Source organism: Hyperoodon ampullatus (genome assembly GCF_949752795.1).
Source record: "Hyperoodon ampullatus genome assembly, chromosome: 15".
NCBI lineage: Eukaryota > Metazoa > Chordata > Mammalia > Artiodactyla > Ziphiidae > Hyperoodon > Hyperoodon ampullatus.
This window is the reverse complement of record NC_136928.1, coordinates 70,904,383-70,931,683: the sequence shown is the minus strand read 5'-3', so window position 1 is coordinate 70,931,683 and position 27,301 is coordinate 70,904,383. Positions and strand designations below refer to the sequence as shown.

Here is a 27,301-nt window from a genome sequence, read left to right as displayed (position 1 = left end):
AGCAGAGTTGTATATTCCTTGGTTTGCTTCTCAAGAAATTAATTTTAACTAAGTAAAAACAATATTTAACAGCTTTATTGAGATATAACTCACATCCCGTGCAATTCACCCATTTAAGGTGTACAATTCAATGTTTTTTAGTATATATTCACAGATAGGTGCAACCATCACCTCAGAGAGAAACCCACACCCATTAGCAGTCATTCCCCGATCCCCCCGCTTCCCCCAACCCCTGGCAACCACGAATCTAGTTTCTGTCTCTATAGATTTCCTTATTCTGGACATATCAAATGAATGGAGTCATATAATATGTAGTGTTTTGTCACTGGATTCTTTCACTTAGTTTAAACAAGGTAAATTTTTTCAAGTTTTGCCTTTGAAGGCAGATGAGTAGGTTTGAATCCTGACTCCACAGCCCTCAGGCTGTGTGGGTTTAGGCAAATGGCTTGACCTCTCTGAGCTTCGGTTTCCCCCTCTTAACATGCAGAGTGCTCCAGTGTTAACACACATAAAAGCTTTGAGCTGTGCCTGGGACACAAGCTTCAGGAAATGTGAGTTTTTACCATCTTTCTTGTCCTGATTGTCCCTGAGGACCTTTCTAGCTCTGTTTGGGGGCGTTTGCCTCTCTGTTTGCATTCCCTCAGCAAACATCTACTGCAGTGTGCACAGCTCTCCCCACAGGGGCTGCACCTGTGTCCCAGGGACCGGGTAACCCTGTGTGTGCCTTGCAAGTCTTCACCCATGTGTTGAGCCTCCTGCACACCACCACCTCTTCCGAAGGCGGTCTGATGGCCCCTCTTCAGGCTCTGAGGTTCAAAATAGTTCTGGGAATGTCACCTGGAGGGTCTCCCTTTTGTATCCTCAGTATTTCTACTCTGCAGTTGGAAGAGGATAAGTATAATCACAGCCCTGGTTGAAAGGGGCCGCTCTGCCTTTGCTCCTACTTGCCGATGTGCAGTAATACGTTAATGTTAGTATTATTAGCCATAAAATGACACAAACACCCTTAGAAAGATCACAGGATAAAATAAAGGGAAATCTATGCCTCAAGCCTGAGATCCTTACTGACTTCCTTCTGGAGTATTCGTCTTTCCATCTCCAGGTGGGTAGAATTTTATGAGACCAAGTGAACTCTGTTGAGGAGACTCTGAAAAGACACATTCCCCCACCCCAGGATGCTAGAGCAGCACTTCTGTGTCACCACCCCATTTACACTGGGACTGTGGTTTCTTTGTGAGTTTTTATGTCTTTTCCATGTCTCCCCTGAGAGCCTGTAAACTTCTAAAGAACAAGAACTGTGTTGTCTCCTTTTATAGGAGTCTGTGTTTCATAAAATAAAATAAGTAAAAGTAAAACTTTTTAAATGTTTCTTATCTATGCGCATAACGTTCTCTTATTGACGTGACCATCCGGTGTCTCTGGAAATTGTCTTGCAAACACTTGCCCACCCCCATGGCGTAGTCCTCATGTCTATCCAGCGGTGTCTTTTGCCCCCCAGAACCACCTGTGCTGTATAAGATGACAGGAAAATGCAGCAGTGGCCAGCGCAGGGCTGAGAGGCAGGATTTCTCTGAAGCTTGAGGATTTTGTTTGCTTATACGGCATCTCCCATATTGAGACTTCTCAGAAATACTATTGAAAATAAAAGTTTCCTCCCTGCCATGTGAGAACACTGGGAAAAGAACCCACGCTCTATTCTAGGCCTTTGCTTTATTTCAGACACTCAGAGGATGAAGGAGAAAGCATTTGGTGTCGTAACCAAGGCATCGTCATGGCCTGAGATGGAGCTGTAATAAATAATATAGTGGCTAGCATTTACTGGGTGCCTACTGTGTGCCAGGCCCTGCTCTAAACATCGTAGCATTATTTCATCTCACCTTTACAAAACTCTATGAAGAAGAGATGCTCATTTGCCAATAAGGAAATGGGGGCACAGAAAAGAAACACAACCTCAAATGTCCCACAGCTAGTAGCAGTAGAACCAGGACTCCTGCCATACTGGCCACATTTGAAAACACAGAATAACATCATTTTCAAAGTTCAGTCTTTCTTCTTTCTGTTTTGAACCATCCTTCATGGTGGGCAAAGCATGTGGCCCCGTTTTCCCACCAGGGTCTCATAAGCATCCTTTTGAGGTCAGGAGCATGTCGCAGGGGCCCAAGTCTCCAGGGGGTATAGGTCCAGGCCTTGGGTGCACTCACTCCTAATCTCTCGCATTGGTTGCTTCTTTCTTAACATTCAAAAATAAGGGAAGGAACTTATTAAATCTGCACAACAGTCCCACGGAGTTCAAGCGTTAGCATCCCCACAAAGGTCAAGAGATGCTCTAGGGCTTCCCTGGTGGTGCAGTGGTTGAGAATCTGCCTGCTAATGCAGGGGACATGGGTTCGAGCCCTGGTCTGGGAGGATCCCACATGCCGCGGAGCAACTAGGCCCGTGAGCCACAACTACTGAGCCTGCGCGTCTGGAGCCTGTGCTCCGCAACAAGAGAGGCCGCGATAGTGAGAGGCCCGCGCACTGCAATGAAGAGTGGCCTCCGCTTGCCACAACTAGAGAAAGCCCTCGCACAGAAACGAAGACCGAACACAGCAAAAATAAATAAATTAATTAATAAACTCCTACCCCCAACATCTTCTTTAAAAAACAAAAAAAAAGAGATGCTCTAGATTAAATTGGGCTGGGAAGTAGCGTCCCCACCTTAGAGCATTGTGGGGCACGTTTGCGGGCCAATTGTTTTCCACACTTGGTCTAGTGCAGGACGTCTGTGAGTGTAAATAGGGGGAATATGTGGCTTTATTTTCCCAGTGAAAGCTGGCACTCCCTCGATTCATGAATGTAGGCGACAAACCACAGTAGTATGTGGATTTGTCACCCGTAAGAATCACAGATATTAATATATTCCTCCTTATTACACATGCCTCAAAATATCATTTATATTTGTCACTACTTTGAAATTACGGTAGTTTTAAAGATGATGCTAGACTTCATTATTTAATGCATTAATAAAGAAGGGCATTTACTACATGAACATTTTGTTTTTTAATATTTTGATAACTATACTTAAGCGTAACTGGTTTCTTTTATCATCCTATGTGCTTTATTTTATGTATTCAAAAGCATTATTCTGAAAAGGGGTCCACAGGCTTTTCACCAGGCTGCCAAAGGTGTCCATGACCCCTGGTTACTCTCTACTAACAGTTCCCAGGAAAACACTTTGGAGGATTTTTTTTTTTTTTTTTTTTTGCGATACTCGGGCCTCTCACTGTTGTGGCCTCTCCCATTGTGGAGCACAGGCTCCGGACGCGCAGGCTCAGCAGCCATGGCTCACGGTCCCAGCTGCTCCGTGGCATGTGGGATCTTCCCGGACCGGGGCACGAACCTGTGTCCCCTGCATCGGCAGGCGGACTCTCAACCACTGCGCCGCGAGGGAAGCCCACTTTGGAGGATTTGAAGATGGGAAATTCAGAGGTAGTGCCTTTCACACACACACACACGCACGCACATCCTCACCGAGAGTGGTGGGGGCATTTCCCCTGGAACCAGAGGCCCTGCCGCGTCCTGACAGCCCAGTTCTCTGAGCATCTCGAGGAATGGAAACCACTCCTGACTCATGACAAAGACACTGCTTCGTTTAAGCCAGAGAAACATGATTTATTACCAGCATGTTTTCAGTTCCAGGCAATGCCTTGAAAAGGTCAGCTTATATGAATGTTTAGAAAAAGAAGATCATAAAATAAGAGGGACTTGGTATTTGGGTTTTTTGTTTTTTGTTTTGACGAAGAAAATTCAGGCTCGCTCTTACAATGGGCAAACTCCTGTACTCTTTACTTGACCTGCATTTACTCTTTAAGAAGGAAGATGTCTTAGAACGACATTTGGGGAGAAGATGTATGTCACGGGGATTTTACAGCACTTGAAACCAGGGCAGTGAACCCTAAACATGGGACCAAAGGCCCACTTGCCATGTACTGGCCAATGAAGATGGCAAATTAGGAGAACATGTCTGCTTTGAAGGGCCTGTTCAGTGCCTAATTGTTTTGTATTTGTTTCAGCTGATGGCTACTCTTTTCATTAGGGGCTTTTAACCGGTGAGTCACCTTTTGAAAATACAAATTTGATGGAGCCAATTCTTTTAAAACCTCTGTTGGCTCCCCCTTGCCGGAGGAGAAAGTACAAAATCCTTAACCGCACGGCCAGGCCCTTTATGCTCTGACTGCGGTCTCATGTATCAGACTCTCCCTCCTCCTCCCCTCCCCTCCCCTCCCATTCACACAGCAGTGGAGACTCACTGGATTATAGTGTACAGCGAGCTTTGTAAAAGAGTAACCTACTGTGTTTATTCTTTATTTCATATAGTAATTGTTTTAAAAATAACTTTATTTTTATGCTTAGTGGGATGGATTTTATTTAAACCCCCAGATTTTCAATTGGTCTGTAAAATGTACAGTCGTGATGTTTTGTATAACCTTGATAAACATTCTTTACAAAATCCTGGGCTTATTTTTGAAAAGATGCAGATTATACATTTTAAAGCAGTTATTTAGTCCGCTTTTTCTGTTCCCTTTTCTAATCATGTCCGACAACTGAATAATGATTTACTTGTTTCATTTGCACTGTCTCTTATGATTGTTAGGATGCTCTGCTCAGTGTCTCTGATTTTTGCTGTCCCTCTATTCTTGCATTTTTCTACAATCCTCCCTCTTTCCCAGATCTCTTCCACAACGAATGTGTTTTTTTAATTCCATACGACCACTGTTTCTTGGTGCCTGCTGCCCAGCAGACACTATGCCAAGTGCCAGGTATAGGGGGTGGAAGAAACAGCCAGGCTGCCTGCCTCTCGGTATCACATTCCACAAAGCCTGGCACTTAAAAAGAACTAAGGGTTTTATGCTGAGTTTGACACCTTACAGAAGCAGAAGGTGGGGGCCCATTTATTATTTTTTTTATTAATTAATTAATTTATTTTTGGCTGTGTTGGGTCTTCGTTTCTGTGCGAGGGCTTTCTCCGGTTGTGGCAAGCGGGGGCCACTCTTCATCGCGGTGCACGGGCCTCTCGCTATCGCGGTCTCTCTTGTTGCGGAGCACAGGCTCCAGACGCGCAGGCTCAGTAATTGTGGCTCACGGGCCCAGTTGCTCTGCGGCACGTGGGATCTTCCCGGACCAGGGCCCGAACCCGTGTCCCCTGCACCGGCAGGCAGATTCTCAACCACTGCGCCACCAGGGAAGCCCTGTTTTTTTTCTCAAGTCCACACCCCATGTGCAATCAGTTTGTAGTGTCTGGAGATAAACGTACTGTGAATTTCTTAAGACCTTTGATGCCTCCAGAACAGACGCTTCTCAGGTCTGCTCCTTCTGGTAAAGTTGTTGCCTTTAGTCCCTTAAATAATCAGCAACAGCGTTTTGTTTCACCCCTAAAGTTAGACCACTTCTATGAAGTCTGGCCATTCATGACCGATTTACAACAGTCTGTAAAAGAGTTAACTAAATTTATATTTTATAAGTGCCGTGTAATTCAGAGTTACAGTTCAGGTTGAAAACAAGGCTTGTCAACTTAACCTATTTTAACTTAAAAGTGTTTGTAGCTTTGCTTAGTTTGATTAGTTGTTGGTTGGTCTACTGTTACTATCATCATTTTCATCATCACTGATTTGCCCATCTGTTTTCAGGGAAGGTTTTGTTAAAACCAAATAAATAAATAGAAATCCAGTGAATGTAAGATAGCTTTGGTTATGAATTGTATTCATCTTTCTGCTCAAGAACTTCCTCTGAGGGCAGACAAGTTTGCCATTGGGTGCGTCATTGGGTGAAGCGTCCGTGGAGGGATGGTCTCCTGCTTCCCTTAATTCTACCGTGACATGGCCAAGCATGCTCTTTGGATCATTTGTTAGCCCCTGTTATACCCTGAATTATGTCTCCCCAAAATTGATATGTCAAAGCCCTAACCCTCAGGACCTCCGAATGTGACTGTATTTGAAGATAGGACATTTAAAGATGCAATTAAAGTTAAGGGAGTCATATGGATGGACCCTAATCCAATCTGACTGGTGTCCTTAGAAAAAGAGGAACTTTAGACTCATAGAGACACACCAGGGATGTGTGCGCACACAGAGGAGAGACTGTGTGAGGACACAGCGAGAAGGCTGCCATCTGCAAGCCAGGACGATAGGCCTCAGGAGAAACCAGAACTGCTGCACCTTGACCTTGGACTTCCAGCCTCCAGAACTGTGAGAAAACTAATTTCTGCTGTTTAAGCCACCCCATCTGTGGTATTTTGTCATGGCAGCCATAGCTGACTGAGACAGCCACCAAGCCTATTTCAAAGGATTTCACTTCTGAGCAGATTCCAGTGTGATGACAAGAGCCAGCATCCTCTCCAGTTTTGTAAGTGGAGAAGCCAAGGCAGAGGAGACCCCAGGCTCCTGACGCAATGGGGCAGGGACAGGGGCAGGGCTGAGTGGAAGCCGCCTCTGTGGGACCCCCAGCAGGGTCCCCCTGGTGGCCCAGTGCTCCTAGGGCTGTGCCAGGGACCCGGGAAGATGCAGGCAGGAGGGCGTTCTAGAATCCTTGGAGCAGTGACTGGGGCTTTGTGCAGGAGTGTTCCTTCTCTTTTCCACGGACCTTAACAAAACATCTGAGCAGTAAATCTGAAACTCTTTCTCTAGTAAAGCCACGTGGTGCCTGCGTCTAGCACCCACGAGGGAAGAGCCGGAAACATTCTCCCACGCCAGCTCTGCGGGTTTCTGGCTATTTGTGCTTGGATGTAATGTTCACGTTGCGTTTTCTGTTCCTGCCACATTTAACGCTTCAGCCTGGATGCAGCTTTATCACTGCTTTGGGAATTTTCTACAACTTATTTATGAGTATTAGAATTCTGGAGTCTTCCCCCACCAGGATGGCAGCTCCAGAAGAAGCCTGCATGGTAGTCCAGGAACCTCCAGGGCTGGCCGCTGGATGTACCCAGGCTGGTTTGAAATGTGCTAACAGGGCCCAGCTTAGCCAGCACTGGACGCAGGGAGGCGGGAGGCAAGGTCACTGCAGGTCACACTCGCCACGGAAGAAGCGGGCCTGGGCGGAAGGGAGCTGAGTGGTGGCCATCAGCATCTCAGGTGTGGGGGGCAGTGCAGCTGGGATCCAGCGTGTTCCGAGGCCTGTTGGCCTTTCCCTTTTGTTTGCTGAGACCCACCTGTGTGCTTTGCGCTTCCTGATCCGGGGGTTGGAGCTGGCAGGGGTGGTGACAGAGGCAGGAGGAGGGTAAAGCAGGCCCTGCTCTGCCATAGTGCAGGATAGAGAGAAAGGGATGCAGCGACCATTATAGGACAATGTTTGACAAAAGGCTGAACTCGGAATGAGCTCTGAACAAGGAATGGCGAGGTCTTTGGGGGCTGAGGTAGTGAAGGCGATCTTTTACTCTGGGTGGTGGCTGCACTGAGCTGCAGGCTCCCGCAGGTTTAGCAAACAGGAGGGAGGGACAGCCAGGGGTTACTCGTTCCGTTTAGGGGTTTTGCTGTGTTCTGGGCTCCTTCCCCGCCCAGGACCCCCACTGTGTGGTTGAGACTTCTTTGGACCCATGGAGTCCCCCCAGTGTCCCTGAAGTAGGGTGGCTCGGAAATTCCCTCTTCTTCCTTTAGGGCTGTCACAGGATTTTGACAGGATCCAGCGGGCATGGGGTAGCCAGTAAGAGTTCCCCTGTCTCTGAAGCACCGGAAACAAGGGCCCCATAGTCAGATGAATGGCCCCCTCCTTGCCTGTGGTGACCAGTCGGCTGGGAATCCAAAGAAAATTCAAGGATCCCCACCCCTGGAGAAAAGAGGCGGGGGGTCAGCTCATTAATAATTGCCCTCATTACTCTAATGCAGGCCTGCAGTGGCCAGCATTGCCCTAGAGAGGGCTTATTTCAGTCCCTCAGCAGATAACAAGGCATCTTTTAGGAACTTATTTATTCCTTGCCTGTTTACTGTTCATTTGGTGAATTTGTATTGAATGTCTGCTTTCTGCTAGGCCCTAGTGCTCCAGCCTAGAGCAGGGGATGGCAGACTTTTCCTGTAGAGTAAATATTTTAGGCTTTGAGGGCCATGTTGTCTCTGTTGCAGCTACCCAACTCTTGTAAGGCCAAAGCAACCGTAAGCAATACATAAGCCCGTGGGTGTAGCTTTTTTCCAGTACAACTTTATTGACAGGCATTGGGCTAGATTGGCCCAGGGGCCACAGTTAGCTGCCCCCCGCCCCCGGACTGGAAACACAGAGTTAAACAAAAGTAGACATGGTCTCTGTCTGTATGGAGCTTACACTCTAGGCCAGGAAGACAGGAATTAATCATATAATCGCAAACATAAATTATAATTAGAACACGGGTGCTTGAAGGAGAGAGAAGCTCTCGTAGCTCTAGAAACGGGGGTGTGATATAGTCTCAGGTCAAGTCAGGCTTCCCTCAAGAGTTGATGCCTGAGTTGGGCTCTGAATCAGCATTAACCAGGTGAAGAGAGAGAGGAAACAGTGCGTGGAAAGGCCCTGTGACAGGAGTATGGAACATTCTGGAAACTGAAAGAAGGCCAGTGTGGAGGAGTGTAGAAGAGGGCAGAGAGGAGGGGTAAGATGAGGCAGGATGGGAAGTAGTAATCAGTCCATGCACAGCCCTGGGTGGGGGGGCTTAAAGCAGGGGAGGAACAGGATCAGGTTTGCATTTTGAGAAAAACCTCTTTGGCTGCAACATGAGAACAGATCGGAGAAAAGCAAGTGAAGATTCAGGGGAACCGAGTGAAAGGACCGTTGCAAGAGAGAGAAGTGGCAATGGGGGTAAAGAGAAGTAGATGAAGATAAAGATTTCAGAAGGGGTGTTGATGGTGTGGGGATGGAGGGAGAGGCTCCTAGGTGTCAGGTTTGTACAGTCGGATGGTTAACGGTGCTGTCTGTCTCCTGAGACCAGAGCACTGGAGAAGTCCCTCATGCTTTGTTTTGTTTGGGTCAGAGGAGGGGGCCTGGCAGGTTGAGTTGCCATTGAGACATCAAATTAGAGATGTCGGATAAGCAGGTGAGATGTACAGATCTGGAGCTCAGAGGAAAGGTAGGGGCTGGAGATCATATGTTTTAGGGAATCATCAGCATATGGAGGGTAATCGATGCCCTGAGCATGGATTAGACAAGCTGGGGCAAGAGAAGAGAGTAAAGCAAAGGGAAGAGATGTTAGAGAAAATCCTCAAGGAACTCTGATATTTAATAGCCAGAGAGAGAGGAGTGTTCCTGCAAAATAGACTGAGATAGCAACCAAGGGAGTAGGGGAAAAAGTACGAGATTGGGAAGGAAGTGTTTAAGCAAGGCTCGTGTTCAGCTTGTACACACAGCACAATGGGACTGACTGATGATGCCCAGCGACCATTCTGACTGATCCGTGCATCCCCTGTGATTGGTTGGTGCCCGTGCCATGCCAGTTGTTTATATCATGATTATCATCCCTGCTTTCAAGGAACAATCATCAGTGTGGAAGGCTTCTGGGATGGCAAACAGGATGAAGAATGGAAACCTTCCATGGGATTTACCCACAAGTATATCGTTGGTGACCTTAGCAAGAGAACTTGAGGTGGAGTGACGGGCTGAGGAGTGAGCTGAGGAAGGAATGGGAGGTGAGTTAGTAGACAGGAGACCCAGGCAACCCATGAAGAAGTTCTGCTGGGATGCAGAGGAGCTGAGTAGGACAGGTAGAGGGGAAGCCGGAAGGGGATGGGAGTGGGGGGAACTGAAATTTTTCTATAAGACGTTAAATGATGAGAACGACTTATTTGTTCAACATGTCTTCTGTGTATATAGTCACTTACCAAACTTGTATCCATCTCATTCATTTATTCATTATTTGATCCAACATGTTTATCTCATCCTTGGCAGAGATATTTACTATGTTACGAGCATTGAATTCATTTTACTTCCTTCTTTCCTTTTCAACGGGCATTTACTGAGCACTTACTGTTTGTCAGGTACTGGACTAGGTCCCACTGATAGAGAAATGAGTAAGTTATAGCCTGTGTGTTCAAGGGACTTATAGTTTAGTGCAGTGCTTATCAACCAGGGATAATTTTATCCCCTTCCTTTTCCTGGGGGACACCAGGCAATGTCTGGAGATATATTTTGTTGTCATAACTTGGGGGCAGGGGGTGTGAGGGGGAAACTAGGGATGCTACTGGCATCTAGTAGGTGGAGGCCAGGGATGCTGCTAAACATCCTGCAGAGCATAGGGCAGCCCCCCAAAACGTGAATAGAGTGAAAAGTGCCTCAGTAAATGGTAACTGCAGGAGTTCTGAGGTTGACCACTTAGGCACCACTGTGGAGGTGGCCAGGCAGGAGATGAGGGACAGAAATGAGGGGGCAAGATGCCCGCTCAGAAGCTTCCAGTAGTGCAGGGTGGGGGCCCCATGGCCAGTAAGGCTGAAGTCGCTAGAGTAGGGCTGAGGCCACTGATATCAAGTATTTTGGATTTTGTCTATTCAGTGGGAAGCCACGAAAGGGTTTCCAATGAGAGGAAACCAGATTTGTGTCTTAGGAAGATCATTCTGGTGGCAGACAAGAGCAAACAATAACCGTTAACATTTATTAAGAACCGACTGTGTATCAATAGGTTTCTGAGTCCTTGCTTGAATGACCTCATTTAATCTCCTGGCAGCCCTATGCGGAAGTGCTCTTCCTCCCATTATACAGCTTAGGAGACTGAGGCAGAGGGGTCAAGAAGCTTGTGAATGGGAGAGCCAGCCCTTGACTGACCCTGGGCTCGTGCACAAGCGTGAGATAGCCTATGGTTCTTCTGGTGTCCCAAGTGGGGTCTGGGCTCTGGAACCAGACTGCAGAGTCCACAGGGTGTCAGTTCATAATTCATATGTTCCAGCTCTCCCTGCAGCTGCTCCAAAAATTCCATGCCTGCAGCTTTGAAAAGTGTGGCCTTAAGGTAGCCAGTTTAATTCTTCCTGATTAGGAGTTCTCATGTAGCTCTTAATTTTTCAGAGACTTTGTAGCTGAAATGCCCCCCATGGAAAGAGAAACACATGCTTCTGGGAAATCAAATTCACTCTTTGCTGCTTGAGACTATTAAGTGGACCCCAGTAACCTCATGGAACTCCCCTATCAGGACACCCCACCTCACTATCAAATGCACCTTTTCGCCTCTATTTTTGCTGGGTGTGGGGGGTAGGTGGATTTGCATGACTAATAAAATTTAAAGTAGGTCTCAGGGCCCAAAGCTATATCATTAGCCAGCACAGATCCTGCTTTCCTGGGTTTTAATTACAGTGGCTCCTCCTCCAATTAGGAGGGATGGTCGAGTGTGACAACCCCTGGCCCATGACTGACAGACAGAAAGAGCTGGAGGCTGGGCTTGCAGGTGGAAGGGACTGCGCCCCAGATAGAGGGGAAAAGAGGATTTTGCTGCTCAGGGAGGTCAAGGGTGTGGACAGAGGTGGGACCAGAGGACTCCCGCCTGGCACATGTTAGCAGGGCCCCTCCCATTTAGAGAGAAGACTGGAGGTGCGTTTTCATATTTACATATGCTTTTAAATAAATGTGACTTCATTCTTTTAAAGCAGTGGCAACATTCTGGCAGGGCAGAGGAAATGCAAACTGGTCTGGGATCCAGAAGGAATACCCTCCAGAACAGAAGGCAGGTGTCAGTGCAGCAAATAACCCGCTACCAGGGGATTCTTTGAGGTTGGCTTATGACCAGGGAGTTCACAGCCCCAAAGTATTCCCACCTGATAGATGCAGAGCCTAGGCCCAGCTGCTGTCACATGGGGTGTCCGTGCAAGAAGCCATGTTCTCTTCTTGCACTGGTGGTGGGAATGTAAATGTGTGCAGTCACTATAGGAAACAGTATGGAGGTTCCTTAAAAACCAAAAATAGAGCTACCATATGATCCAGCAATCCCACTCCTGGACACATATCTGGAAAAGACAAAAACTCTAATTCGAAAAGATGCATGCACCCCAATGTTCATAGCAGCACTATTTACAATAGCCAAGACATGGAAGCAACCTAAGTGTCCATTGACATATGAATGGATAAAGAAGATGTGGCATATATATATATGTATGTGTGTGTATATATATATAATGGAATACTACTCAGCCATTAAAGAGAATGAAATATTGCCATTTGCAGCAACATGGATGGCCCTAGAGATTTTCATACCTAAGAGTATCATACTGAGTAAAGTAAGTCAGACAGAGAAAGACAAATGTTATGTAGTATCACTTACATGTGGAATCTAAAAATTACTACAAATAAAAAAATGCTATTTACAAAACAGAAACAGACTCATAGACATAGAAAACAAACTGTTACTCTAGCAAAGGGGAGGAGGAAGAGGGATAAATTAGGAGTATGGAATTAACAGATACACACTATTATATATAAAACAGATAAGCAACGAAGAGTTACTGTAGAGCACAGGGAAGTATATTCAATATCTTGTAATAACCTATAATGAAAAATCTGAAATATATATATATATATAAAACTGAATCACTTTGCTGTACACCTGAAACTAAGACAATATTGTAAATCAACTCCAGTGCAATTTTTTAAAAGTCATGTTCTTATTTTCAGGTTTTCTTCTCATTTTACTTCTTCCTTTAAGGATTCTGTGATAGGTCAGAAAATTCTCCAGGCTTCAGTTTTCCCATCTGCCCAATGAAGGGACTGTTGCACTAAAGACCTTCTCATGTCCCTAAGTGGGTTTGATTTGTAGACTAAATTTAGCCTTTGCCAGGATGGCAACGGTACACCTACAGTGCTAAGAAAACTAACTTTACACCCAAATATAAGGCAGTTGCCCACATTCCCAAATAAAAGGGCTCTGAAAAATTGTTTAGCCAATATATGAATATTTTTGGAATACAGTATAAATGAAACAACAAACTGTTTACTTAAAATATGTAATTAATTACTTTAGTTACACATCTTTAAAATTACAAAATATCTAAACCGTCAATTTTTTTTTTTTTTTTGTTTTTTTGTTTTTGTTTTGCGGTACGCGGGCTTCTCACTGCTGTGGCCTCTCCCGTTGCGGAGCACAGGCTCCGGACGTGCAGGCTCAGCAGCCATGGCTCACGGGCCCAGCCGCTCCGCGGCATGTGGGATCTTCCCAGACCGGGGCACGAACCTGCGTCCCCTGCATCGGCAGGCGGACTCGCAACCACTGCGCCACCAGGGAAGCCCATAAACCGTCAATTTTTAAATAGTGCTTTCTCCCACTTATATTTCGTGAGTCTCTATCCAAACCTGTCAGGTGCAGTTTCAACTGCAGAGTGTGTTTTGTTCCCAGTGTATTTTTTTATCCCTAGAGCAGCTTTCTGAGTCCTCTGACAGTTTTCCAGAGCTGTGAGCCTCACTTCCATCCGCGTTTTCAAGAGACGGCAGAGACAGCACTTTTTGAATCCATGGATTATGTCTTCCTTTAAAATTGTATCCCAAGCCACAGGTCCCAATTCCCATAAATTGAGGCAGTTATGTTTTGTTTTGTTTTTCACTTGCCTTATAGGTGGCTCTTCATGATCTCTTGCAGCAATTAACCACTGTTGGGTTTCTTTTTAAAGTGACTTTTAAAAGTCTTGTTTATAATGACATCCAGACACTGAAATAATGAAGTCATAATCCCAAGAGTAATTACTGCATCTGTGTTAACTAAATCAGGTGGGAGAGTGCACTACAAGACGAGACTTTTTATTGACATAGAATCCATCAAATTGGATATTGGATATATTGAATTTAAGGCAACACCCTTTTTATTGTAGTGTAGTTGATTTACAATGTTGTATTAATTTCTGCTGTACAGCAAAGTGACTGTACATATATATACATTCTTTTGTATATTCTTTTCCATTATGGAACACCCCTTTTTCTGAGGGATAACAGGAGATGCAGGGGAAAGATGGTCATATATTTGGGCATAGACAAAAGATTATAATTTATCAGATTCTCCTTTAACACCCATCAGCTTATGACATTGCACGTAGGAGCATTTCTTTGCTGGCTGTTCAGTAGTTGATGTCTGTCAATGTAGGCAGACATGTCTGATGGATCCAGATCACAGAAAATGGTGCTGGGTCTGCTGCCCCACCAAGAACTCTGGCCGCCATCTTTCCCCACTTCCCAAACACCAGTACATAACTGCAAGCCTCTTCTGGCCACCTTTCTGCCGACCTGTCACTGGGCTTTTGTGTAGTTTAATGAGCATAGAGTCGTTTGGAAATATGCACTGTGCTCCACAAAAGGAAATAGTAATATAATCAGAAATCATTATATTCTAGCACTTCAGCACTATTGCTACTATTAATGTCCATTATCACTGTATTGCCTGAAATGTGTTTAACAGTCACAGGCGCTAATCAAGGTGCCTGTCCTGGAGAATGTGTATTCTATCTGGATCATACTATGTATTGTGCTGTGACTGTTCCACATTTTTTTCAGATAATTGGAACCTGCTACTTCATACTCTGAAAAATAATGTAGTGGGTGAAGCCCTGAGAGGTTCAAAGCCTATGCTTACATCAGGGAAAGAATGCAATTTCCATGCAGAATGATTATAATATTATTCAATGATTACATGGGGGTGGGGGGGTCTGTTTTTGTTAGACTTTTGAAAGTGGCAAATTGAATTCCATCCAAGTAATCAGAGGTTATGAGTTTCCAGCACAGTATGTTTGCACATCTTGGAGGCTCATTTTCCCGGAGTCCTCCCCAGCCGGGAACCCCTGAGCCTTTGCTGGCCTCTAGGGACAGACCTGAAGTGCCTACGAGTTAATTCACTGACAGGAGCTCTCAGCCGATGAGAAATGGGAATTGGCGGCAGATACTCCAGCTTCCTCACGTCTCAGGTGGGACAACACTGAGACATGTCCCTCTCTGTCCCCCAGAGGTCCCCAGGGACATTGCCCCAGGTGCCCACAGCGGAGACCTGCGTATTTAGGGCAATCTCTGTCGGTTTCCTTCACTTACCGGTCTCGCCTCCCCACTCACCTGCCTGAGCTTTCTGGCATCACTCTCCAGATAAACCACTTGCCTCAGTCCTTGTCTGCGTGGGTTCTGCTTCCCAACAGAGGTACACCTGGCCCCTCCACCCCGCTCTCCCTTCCGACTTGGAGAGCACCCAGAGGCCTCTTCGGATCCCTCTGCCCTTTAACCTGGCAGCACACAGAAGTCTTAGAGTTTTAAGGCATCATCATCCTGACAAACGAAAACTCTGAACTCTTTTTTGGTCAGGAAGGTGATGGGTATAATTTATCTCTCCCTCTTCTCTTGATTATTTTTACCCCATTCAAGTGAGACAAGATGATTTAATCCGGGTTGTATTTTAAATGCCCATAATTGGTATCAGAGCATGAATCTATGTGCTCTTAGAAATTTATGTATAATTTTAATAGATTTGTCCATGGCAACCCTTCCTCATCTAAACAGGCTGCTTGCAGACAGATCACTTGATTTGCTCCCCGATGTTCTTTTTCATACGTGGTTGCTCCATGGCTGACAGATAGCAGATGATCCCATTACGAACACATTTGACACAGCATGGGCTGTGGGGATGAGCAACCTCAAGGTCCTCTGCTGTGGCAACCAGTGTGTGTCTCCCTCTCACTCAGAAGGGGAGGCTCCCAGAGACCAAGGCACCTGAACAGGTGCTGAGGCTGCAGTCCCTGGAAGTACACGGCAGCTGATGAGCGCTCCAGCTTACCTGCGCTCTCAGAGGTTGTTGATGCCACGCCCATTCCCCAGCCTGGGCATCGGTCGCCTGCTGACAGTTCTTGCTTCCTGCCTTTCTCTGTGTGGGAGTGCCCAGCCCATTCATGGGGCAGGCTGGAAGTTCTGGGGGGATTGATACGCCAAAGCACTTGTCAGCCAGTGAGAGGCGGGAGGTCATGAATAAATACCCCAGCTTCCTTCCTCATCTCTTGGTGGGACAACTTTAAGATATGCTCTACCCAGCCTCTCAGAGCATCCCCAGTAGGAATAAGCCCCCAGTTGCCCAAGCGGGAACCCACTGGTTAATGCTTCCTCGACTGACTTTTCTCTGTCTCCTTTCTCACATCCCTGCTTCCTCATGGTGCTTCCTTGGGTCTACTCTTTAAAAAACAAACAAACAAACAAAAACCCCACTTACATCCAAATCGGTGTTTCAGGGGCCACTTTGGAAGGGAACTTACACTAAGATGCCTGTCCTTCTGAATGTCTTCAGGTTGATCTTTCAGATGTGCTCATCCTCCTTGACCTAGATTAGGGCCTGGCATGGAGCTTCCTGCACCCAGGAGCTCTGCTTCCTCTGACCACCTTCAGCTCCACCAGCATAGTTAACGTAGCCCTCGCTGTCTACAGCCTTGCGACCTCCCCTGTTTCTGCACGTGGGAGTGTGATGGAGTCGACACCAACTTTGCCAGCTCCTAGCTGACCTGAATGTCTGAGAGATGATGGTGCTCCAGCCACATCCTCAGTCTGGAGTGAAGAGCAGAGATGCCCTGCAGGGTGGAGGATGGGGTAGCCAGACAACACTGTGGGGGAAAAACCCCTCCTTCCAAAGATTTATGTGAACGCTATAGGATTATTTGCGCCATTTCTGTCTGCTGGGGTAATTGCAAGGCGAGTACCATGTGTTCCAAGGGAAAAATGTTCTCTAGATGTGGTAATCTTTGCCATGCCTGCTTGTGACAGAGAGAACCACATCAAGTTCTAAATTTTCTCAATGGAGTGAGATGTGTATCGTATGTAATAAAATATAAACAAGCCGTTAAGAAACATCTATGTGTTTCTTTTTATCAACCTTTAGACGCGTTAAAGCCAACCACAATTTTATATGAATTCTAGATGATATGTAGTATTTTTATTTGCTACTTCATTGCTAAATGTTTCATATAAAACTGAAGAGGAAAAAAAAAAAAAAAACTACACAGTCCCACATATAAAAGAAGCAGCAGATGGCTAAATGTGACCGTGGGAGAGAAGCAGTGAATGAGTGGGTTCAGAACAGAGGCTCCCCAGCTGGGTATGGGCCCGAGGTGGAGTGGAGGGAAGTTCATGTACGAGGGTACCTGTGTTCATTAGCCATTTGCTTCCACTGTGTTTTAAGTAGCCCATTAGTATTCAGGAGAATCTACAGGTATCTTTGTTATGGCTTTTTTTTTTTATCTTTTAAATGTACATATAAATGAGTATGTATTATTTATAGATGTCTTTGGATTTAGAAACATCGAGCTTGAAAAGTAATGCAGCAGGGAATATTTGATTTACTGCTCACTGGAAAGGAGAGCGAAGACAGGGGGACTTTCTGCAGGAAGGAAAACTGGGTTGGGGTAAGTTGCTTAACCTTTCTAGGGGACTTTCCTGGAATCTTCAGGAGAGAGATGAGTGGGTGGGAAAGGGCAGCAGCCAGAGTGTTTGGAAGCCGGCTTTGTGGTCCCAGCTCTCCTGCTAATCAGCTGTGTGACCTTGAGCTTGTCACTCACTGGTCTTGCCTTTGGTTTCCTGCCCATATCTGGACATCAAGCCATGCCAGGCTGTGGCCCAGTGATTTGGTGCATTCGTATTGACTGTTGTGGGCTCTGGCCGGACTCCTTGGGTGCTGGGTTAGTTTGCAGAATTGCCGTGAGGTTGGTGAGCCCGTGGTTCCATGTTTTTTCAGATGGAACGTGAAGCTCTGGTGTGATCAAGCCACTAGCCTGCATACTTTGGTAGAGACCAGGAAAACAGAATTAGCTTCTAATTCTATTTTCAGTTCCTAGGCTGTTTCTATATTGGCCAAGAAAAGCAGAGAACTTACATTACAGAAATTCCTGGTAATGACTGCTTTCTGCCTGGGTATGGAGAAACTTGCCTGTCTGTGGTTTATTTTTAAATGGATAACTCATCATATCTGGGTAAAAAGTACTGTAATCTCCAAAGACTTTTCTTTCACAATTTTTTTTTTTCTCTCTGAGAAACAGCCTCAGATCTATTCAAATAAAATAGTTTTCTACTGGGTGAGGAAGTAATGCCTCTCAGACCCACTTGGGGCTGGGAAGGGGCTTTCAGCCGCTGGCCCTATGGCTTGGATTCAGAGGAGAGGGGTAGAAGCCATGAAAGCATCTGCCCTCAGGCCTGGAGTTTAGCAGTTGCTGGGGAGGAGGAAGGGAGGGGCTGTTAAAGGCTGAAAGTGTCCCCTTGAGGGAAATTCAGGGAGGTTAGCTGCAGAGGGCAGGAAGTGGTAACTGACTAGTGTCGGATAGACCCAGGACAACTACACACACGGTCAGCCCATTGGTCAACTAGCCCCCAAGGAAGATCCCTCCCCATTCATTTGTCCTCTGCGTGCTCACTTCTGTGGAGAGGCGGTGGGAAAGAAGGCCCCCACCTTCCCCATGGCGCTGTAGGTACTTCAGGCATACCTATTCTGTGCTTCAGTTGGCAGGCTATAATGATAATGTCACAGCCACCAGTTAGTATGTGCCATGGGCTATGCCAAGTGCCTTTCTTACACCCAAACATTTAACTCTCAGAACAAACATGGATGTTCAGAAATACCATCCCCATTGTACAGAGGAGGAGACTGAGGCAGGGGTGGGAGTGGCATGGAGGGTCTGCCATTAAACTTAGAGATTTAGACCCAGGTCTCTGAGATTATCAATCTTCCATGCTCTTGACCCCCACCCAGGTGTGTCAGGGACTAAGATGAAAATCCAAGGTGAAGCTCTGATTGTGCCATGGAGCGAGGCTGCAAGGTTCAGACTTGGGAGGAGGGGTTTCCAAACCTCTCTGCAACTCCCTGGGGAGACCAAAAACCCACCGAGTCTAAAAGCCCACCTTGTTTTACTCTGTGAAGCCGCATTTTCCCCATCACTTCTCTCTAAAGCTGTCAAGAGGCCAAGGACCAAAGGGGCATGGGATGCCGAGCAACCCTGAGCCCTGGCAGCTGAGGTATCAGCCGGACCTGGCTCGGTCCAGACCCTGACAGTGAGCAGACGCTGGATCCATGATCTTGTTTGGTAGTTGTCTCTCCTGTCCCCACGGCTGTCTCCCACCCCCTGACATGTACAGCTGTGGGCCCCATAGAGGACCGATGTGGTAGCTAACTGAGTGCCTGGGACACAGGTCAAAGGCTCCCCTTAAGAATCGAGGCAAACAGCCCCAGGGTCTGTCACCAGGAAAGGGACAGCCTCAGAGAAGAAATTGGAACGGGGAAGGGGAGAGGGAAGAGGGAAGTCCTAGTCTCTCTGGGCTCTACTTGTGGGTCCAGACTTGAGGTGGGCTCTTGCCTGGCTGTGAATTCCAGTGTGCTCAATGCTAAGATGGGGGCTGCCCCATGGAGCCAGGATGGAACCTCCTGGAGACCAGCTGGGGCGCCAGCTTATCAGGTCACGTTCTACTTCCTCCTTCCACTGCTCTCACCCCTCCTGGCGTATTGTTCTGTTTTACTCCCCAAGACCCTAGATAAGTCTTATCCAAATGTTATAGCCTGGCCCCAGGAGTGCAGGGAGAACCAAGGGAAAAGACTTGTTCACATCTGAGTCAGAGTTTTAAGTGGGCAGCATGGTCTTGGCGGTGGAGACTCCACAGATGCCCCACCCACATGGCCACCTGGACGGCACTGGAGAGGAAGGTACCGTGGCTCTCGGCACCAGGAAGGAGAGCGACACCCATACCCACAGCAATCCAGCTCCGCAGCATCAGCAGCTGGCCTTCCTGTCGGTGAATTAGGGATGCCGACCCCTGTCCTGCCTCTCCTGGGGTCCGCGTGGCCATCTAATGAGGGAAAGAAGATGCAGAAACACTCCAAAGAGCCCATGGCACCAGGCAAATGTGAAGCGTCATCATTAAAAGCTTAAATTTACGGGTCTGAAGGAGAAGCAACATCTGGGAAGGAATTATTACAATTTAAAGGGAGGATGCAGGCCTGTTTATAAGAGCAAAATCTGGAAGCAATGTCTGATTTTTTTTTTTTAACTGGTTTGTATTCCAATCATGCGGCTGTGGTGTGAATGTCCAAATGTTCGAAGCAAAACTGTAGAAAGTGAGTTGAGTCTTGGAGGCGGTTTCCTTCCTTCGGCAGAGCCTTACTGAGCATCTACTACGTGCCAGGTGCTGCACGCCCTGCCCACATCTTCCTGCCGCCATGGGCGAGTGGATGTAACAGATTTGCCGGAGCCTCTGCCCTTCTCTCCAGCCTGCAGCCCTCAGGGAATGCAAGGTCTTCCCAGTTCTGGATCCAGTGACAGGAAAGCCTCTGTAAATTTGTGGGGGGCTCTGAGTGGTGGGGCTGAGTTGGTGGATTCCTAGTTAATTGAAGTGGGTCTGCCTTGCAACAAGAAAAGAGTTTGTGTGGGGGGAGCTGATTTGCAACCTTTTCTTTCTGAAACCTTTCAGCCTAGGTTTCTGGCAGAGCCCTGTCGTGGCAAAACTTAGGATCCAGTCAGGCCACGGGCACCCCGTCGTGCTTATCTCCCCATTCTCCTCGCCCAGGCCAGCCGAGCGGAACCAGGAGATGGGCCACTGTGAAGCCTTCTTTGGTGACACTGTGTTCTTATCTTGATATTCTCCAGGGATTCGCCCAGGAGTGTCTGCACTCCGGAGAGTGCAGAAAAACTTCTGGAGAGGAGTTTTCAGGAGGAGAAGGGGTGAAGGCAGCGGGAGGAGGTCCAGGAAGCAAGAGCAGGTGTGTGTCTGATCACAGAAGTGCAGGAGAGCTGGGGCTGTCTGGGGCAGGAGGCTGGACGTGGCAGGACACTGGGAAGAGTCCAGACTGGCCTGGGTTCTTGGGGCCCCTGCCACAGAGGGACTCTGGCCAGGGAGTCACTTGACCCATTCTGGGGTTGAGCACCACCCCTTAGCAGTAGCAGGGCTGTGAGCCAGGTGAGAGATGGGGAGGCCTCACCCCAGGCAGCCATAGCAGAGACTGGAGAGAACTGTTCCGAGCAGTGCCGTGGGCCCCGAGATGAGGGTCCGGCAGTAGCAGCTGTGGAGGAAGGTCGGTCCCGAAGGCACGCAGGCTCAGGCAGGCGGGGGGGACATGGATTGGTGGAGCAGGGAAGCTGCAAGAAAACCTCAGTGCCGTGGTTTTGACCCACCAAAGCTCCACCCTACCCATCAGAATCCTACTCCTTAGAATTGAATTTCTCTCGCTGGAAAGAATTTCACGTAATTTTTCTCTTGGGGTGGGGGGTGATGATGAAAACGGTGTTGGGAAACACCGAGTTAACAGGAACGAAGAACCTGGGTGGGGCTTCCATGGTGGTGCAGTGGTTGAGGGTCCGCCTGCGGATGCAGGGGACACAGGTTCGTGCCCCAGTCCGGGAAGATCCCACATGCCGCAGAGCGGCTGGGCCCGTGAGCCATGGCCGCTGAGCCTGTGCGTCCAGAGCCTGTGCTCTGCAACGGGAGAGGCCACAACAGTGAGAGGCCACAACAGTGAGAGGCCCGTGTATCGCAAAAAAAAAAAAAGAACCTGGGTGAGCTGTGGCCCTGCCGACAGAGGTCTGCAGTAGGGGCTGGGGCCATCTGGGCTTCTCTGCTGTGAGAGGCTCTGCTCAGGGTCAGGGGGTCACTTGGGAACCTGACCACCTCCGGGGCATCTGCGAGCTGCCGAGAAGTGGGCAGTGGTGGTGGGGAGGACAGCCAGTCGGGTTGTAGGGTTAGTTTGGACTCACCAGGACCTGACTGGAATGCGGACGTCCACCGACACCCGTGCTTTTATTCAGCCCAGGGTGGTGACTGCAGAGAAAACACAGAACAGTGCTAAGCTCCTCGCTGATTGGGATCCCAGGAACGAGGGGGCCGAAATCCAGAGCAGAGACGTGGGATGGAGGCACAAATCCAGAGCTCCACTTCCAGCTCCCTCCCACTTTCACTTGCTATGTGACTTTAGGTAAATCTTATTGTCCATGAGCCTCAGTTTCCTCGTCTATAAAATGGGAATACTCATTGTAAAGTATTCACAAGCTTGTTAGAAAGGTAAATGAGAAACTGTGAACGGCTAGGCTTTGTCAACATCAGACGTTATGAAAATATTATTATTATTCCCTCAGTCAGGAGTCATGGCCTCTGAAGATCCTATCTTTCTTTGAAGAACACATGCCCGTAGAAAAGCTTGCCAGGTGGTGCATCCCTATCGTGGAGAATATGTAATGGATCTCATCAGTGGCCAATTCTGGCTCCTTAATGGAAGGAAGAAGCCTGAGCATTGTGCTGGGTGGGCTCTCGTAACCGGCTTGTGCTCCGTCTTTGCATCTTAATTCTCCCCTTTTAAAAGCAGTGCCTTCCGGACCCCTTGGTCCGTGAACTGTCGAGGACCTGATGGATAAACCTCAGAGAGAGTGTTTATTTTGGGGTTGGCAACATGCCTGCAAGCTTTGGTGAACCCATGGTTGATGTTATTAATGGATGGCCTGGTTTTCTCTCTTCTTAAAAGAAGGAGAATGTGAATGAGAGTTCCCCTTGCAGGATACGTTCAGAGCAGACATCCAAGCCTGTGCCAGGGGTGCCAGAGAATCCTGCACCTGGGCTGGCAGGAGGGTGGCTGTGGGAGCGGGTTTCCTTGCTATAGTTTACAGCCTCCAGTTCCTTTGCTTTTTTTCTTCCTTCTAAGGAAGGCAGAATCCTTGTTTCCTAGTTGGCTGAGGGGTAGTGAGCTACCCAGGCGCTGGAATCATAATTGGGTAGCATGGTCGAGACCCAGGCAGGGCTGCTCTCTGATCCTGCATCAAACGGGAGACTCCCTAATTGGTTTTTCCTCTCTTAAGGCAGTTTCTCTCCAAAAAATTGATATCTTTTATAGGGAAGTAAAAAAAATCCTGGGGCCCTTGTTTATTATTCTCTTGGCTATCAATTTGGTTCATGTCAGGAACCATCTTTATTTGTAAATCTAGAGTTAGAATGGATCTCAAAAATTTCTTTGAGTTTAATTCTGAGGATCTCCCAGCATTTAGGCAGTTATGTAACCCAAACAGCCTATTCATGTGTCCTGCTTTCATATGGGCCTTTATGCTGTGTCAAATTCAATTAGCATCTCTTAAAGGCCTTGAGAAGATGAAGGACTTAAGACCAATTTCACAGGCATTGACTTACTACCTATGGTATTTTTTAAACTAAAGTAAAAAAAGTCCCTCAGCCTTTGGCTTTTTAAATTTTATTTTCCGTAAGCCTGGAAGCTGCCCTTTGATGATGAGATTAGTGGAAGAGAAAGGGTCAGTTTGACCAGAGATGTCAAAGGTCAGCTCCAGAGGTAGTACCTTCATCTCCCCTGGGGTTGGAAAACCACACCTACCTCCCTGTGATTTCCCGGGTTCTTTCCTGAGATTCATTTTCCCAGGCCAAGATCTTTGGAAACTTAAGGTTTTACAGTGTTATCATGGGAATGAAATTATTACTAGAAATCAGTTTCAAGTCATTTATTTTAAAATCACTTAAAATACCATGCATCTCATTAGAGTAGAATGTGTTTCGGTTGATGGATGTAGCTTATAGGCCTCCCAAGAAGAAAAGGTACTGAATGAAGGGTCTCTGTACACCCCCATGTGATGGGTGTTATGGGCCAGAGATTCAGATATTAAGATAATGTCTGTTCTCAGGATGCTCAGGGTTTGAATACAAGGAGTAGAGGTTGGGTGGGAGAAAGCAGAGCAAGAAGAGGAAAGAGATGAAATTACTGAGGCATAAACTAATAGCAAATATGAGCTAAGAACAGCTAGAAACCCCTCAAGGAAGGAGCATCTGGTTGAGGTGGGCAGAGATGTCGTGAAGGAGGTGTGACTTGCCCTGGGACTATGAGTGGATGATGGCAGTAGTGAGATGCTGATGCTGATGCTTTTGCTGAGGATGATAATTATGTACCAGTTTCTATGATACATTAATAATGGGAAACAAGAGTTCATAGAAATTAAATAATTTAGCCGGTGTCACAAAACTAAGGGCCATGTTAGAATTCTAATTCGGATGTCTGATTCCAAAGTCCTGCTTCTAACCATCTCTGAGAATGTATTCATTAGGGTCTTGACAGGAAACAGACACATTCAAATGTGTAATTTGAAGAGAGTTCAATGAAAGGACTGTTCACAAAGGTGGCAGAGAGAGAACTAACTGTATGGAACCCAACACCAACCAGAGCCACGACCTTCAGTAGAGAGTCACAGCCATCCCATGAAGACAAGCAAGGAGGCAGGAAATTGGGAATAAACACCCAATCCCTGGTCTCCTGCTGGTGTCTGCATTGGCTGAATGTAACTGGAAGTTGCAGGGTCTCAGAGCTGGAGTGACACCCTCTCTGCCGGCCGGGTGAGCCTCCAAGGACACAGAACCGGATGGAAAGCTGACCTGGAGGAGCGAACAGAAGATGCCCAGCACAGCCTGTGATGTCTCACACGTCAGCTCACGTTAGGATCTTTGCATAAGCACATTAGGGAACAGGACCAGAGAACTCAGCTTTGCATGTGGGTTATTTTTGTTCGGAACTTTGTTTCGGTTATCTCCTCTAGAAGTGGCCTGTGGAGACCACAAAGGAGGAAGGACGAAGCCATTGTCATCAGAACAGTTTAGACAGCGCTGGTGGCTGCCCCCCTGCACTCCCCACCCCCCTCCTGTCTGGGCTGGGCTGTATTTGTCTGGCACAACCCGGAGAGTCGAGCCATCTGGGTTGCAGAAAAGGGTAGTGGATTAACCTGACATTGGCAACCAAGAGGTCTGTCTCAGAGAGGGAGAGCTCTTTCTAAGGCTTGCTGGCCAGGGTCTTGGGCTCTCAATTAGTTAGTAGCCTTTACAGTGGCCTGCAAGGCCCCATGCTAACTGAATTCTCACCTCTCCAGCTTAATGTCCTATAGTCTCCCGTGTCCAGCCACAGCTGCGGATCCAGGAACACAACAGTCACGCTCCCCCCGGGACATTTGCACTGGCTCTTCCCTCTGCCCTGAATGCTCTCCCCGGACACCTGCACAACCCAGGCCCATATCAGCTTCCAGCGTGCTCGAATGCCATCCTCTCGTGAGGCTTAGTACCCCGACCCCCCCCTCTAAACTGCACCACAATCTCCCACAGTCATCTTCTGCTCTGCTGCTTCTCTGATAAATAGTCCCGACAACCTTCTAATATGTTGTACAATGTGTACTTATTTCTAAGGTTATTGTTTGTTCTGTGTTTCCATCCACTAGAAGATGAGCTCTATGAGGGCAGGAATTTTTCTTCCTGTTTTGTTCACTTGTATTCCCAGAGCCTAGACACTGCCTGACACATAAGGGGGATGCCCTTAATATGTATTGAATGAATGAATGGGTAATTAAATGAATGAGATCCTCAAGAACCTAAAAACGGACTGACCACTGTCCCCTAGACCTCTCTCTTCACCGACACATATCTGCCGAGGCTCTTTCCCAGAAATACGTCGATCGTTTATTATCACCAGTACTGTCAATATTTTGTGGCCAAAAAGATCGATTTAACTGTCTGCTTCACATAAGCTTGGTAGAGGAAATGTACTCATGACTTTGGTATCAAAATTAAATGGTGACCTTGGCTTACTTTGCTTCCCCACTGAGGTTATTTCATAATCGTAAAGGGAACACGCTATCCTTGGGAAAAATGATATTTTTGCCACCTTCAGCTTTAAAATGGCTATTTGATATGGCCCGTGTGTGTCTGTCAGCAGCAGCTGAAAAAGCTTGAGTTGAGAAGCTCCGAGAAAGACCCGTTGCATCGTCAGAGAGAAGCTCCTCATAAGGTGGAATTAGTTTACAATAACTTATTTACCTGTCCACATCCTTCATATCACATTAAAGATTTCTCCCTGCTATCCAGGACTCTGGAGTGCTAAGAGGAAAAGGGAAAATCAATTGGTAATGATATATTCAGTTTAGAAAAAGATACCAATTCCCAGGTAATGACAGTCATGCGTTTTTTGCAGTGGAGGATGCCATTTCCTGTCGTGAAGATGGCTTTCACGTATATTATATTTGAAAGAGGGAACTAGGGATAGCCCTGCCTCCCCATATTCTATAGCCTCTCTCTACGAGGTAGTAAATCCATATTTTTTTTAAAAACCTTCTCTCCAGGGAACCCATCCTTTGCCTCCTCAAGGTCTTCTTGTCCATTGTCTAAAAGTAATGATGTGCTTTTGTAGTTCTAGAGTTTGTGTCCTGTGCTCTTTTCAGCATGAAAGAAGACATACATTTCTTACTTTTCCCCATCTCTGGAATTTCTTGGTTTGGATTAGATGGAAGGGAATGCCATTATTCTCTCTCTTATTGAGTGTTCATGGATCTACCATGGGGATTAGGGCTTTCTGTGTTTGGGGGATGGAGGGGTGAGATCTAGCGTCTACCCCTTGGGGTTCTCTGCTGCCCACTGGGATCCCCTTATCTTGGTGTGCCGGGGCAGAGTTTGGGCATGGCCTGTGTGATATCATCCACACCGGGAAATCCAAGATAGGGACAAGCTTCCACTTAAGTTGGGGACCATCTAAGATGCTGGAATTCCAAAGAGATCTTTTTGCAAAAGATGATACCTTTTCCCCACCCCAACCCCACTCTTCTGTCTCTTTTTAGACGGCCTGGCCTCCTGGTGATGCTCACGCTGTGCTAAGCGTTGGTGGTCGTCGAGGATTTTGCATCCTGGGAACGAATCCTGAGCTTGCCAGAGACGGACGGTGCAAGGTAGGTCAGCTCGCCTGGAAATCAGAAAGTCATCTTCTCTACCACTGATTTCCTCGGGGAAGTAAGGTAAATGTAGCTGGTCCTCTCACCCTTTTGGTCAGTGAGATTTTTACCATAGACGTGGGATTAACTGGTAACCAGAGCCAAGCTAAGCCAGCTGGGCCCCACCCTTCTGGAATCAACACACGGGCATGGCTGTCACTCTTATTCACTCACTTGGGGCTCTGGTCCTCCAGGAGGTTGGATCTGGGGGTGGCCAGCAGCTAGGTGACTACTTAGCTCCTTAAAAACTGCAATTCTTCTTTTGTAATTTAACTTTTCTTGTTATTATTAATAGTATTATTAAATATCATTAAAATATTATTGATATTATTAATATTAAAACAAATAATAATATATTATTTGTTCAATGTAAAAATATTTTAAAAGATAGCACCTAAAATTATATAAATTACTTATAATTATAATCCTGAGAAATAACCATTTTAGTGTCCTTTTCCAGGATATTTTCCTAAGCATATACATAAAGTGTACACACACACATGTACAACACAGATGAGGTCACACTGTATGTACTAGTTGGTAATCCATTATTTTGACTTCACAATATGTTGCAGGTACCTTTTTATGTCAGTAAATACAATTCTGTAGCATTTTTAAAGGCTTCATATTGT

The 27,301-nt window shown here is 46.9% G+C and overlaps 1 protein-coding gene across 1 annotated transcript in view; it reads left to right on the top strand.

Moving 5' to 3' along the window:
• KLHL29 (kelch like family member 29) overlaps positions 1 to 27,301 on the top strand; it is a gene marked incomplete at its 3' end in the record, with an annotated part of 307,756 nt that overhangs the window by 56,648 nt on the left and 223,807 nt on the right. The window contains exon 2 of the mRNA XM_079720794.1: positions 26,520 to 26,627. The remainder of the gene's footprint in view (positions 1 to 26,519; positions 26,628 to 27,301) is intronic.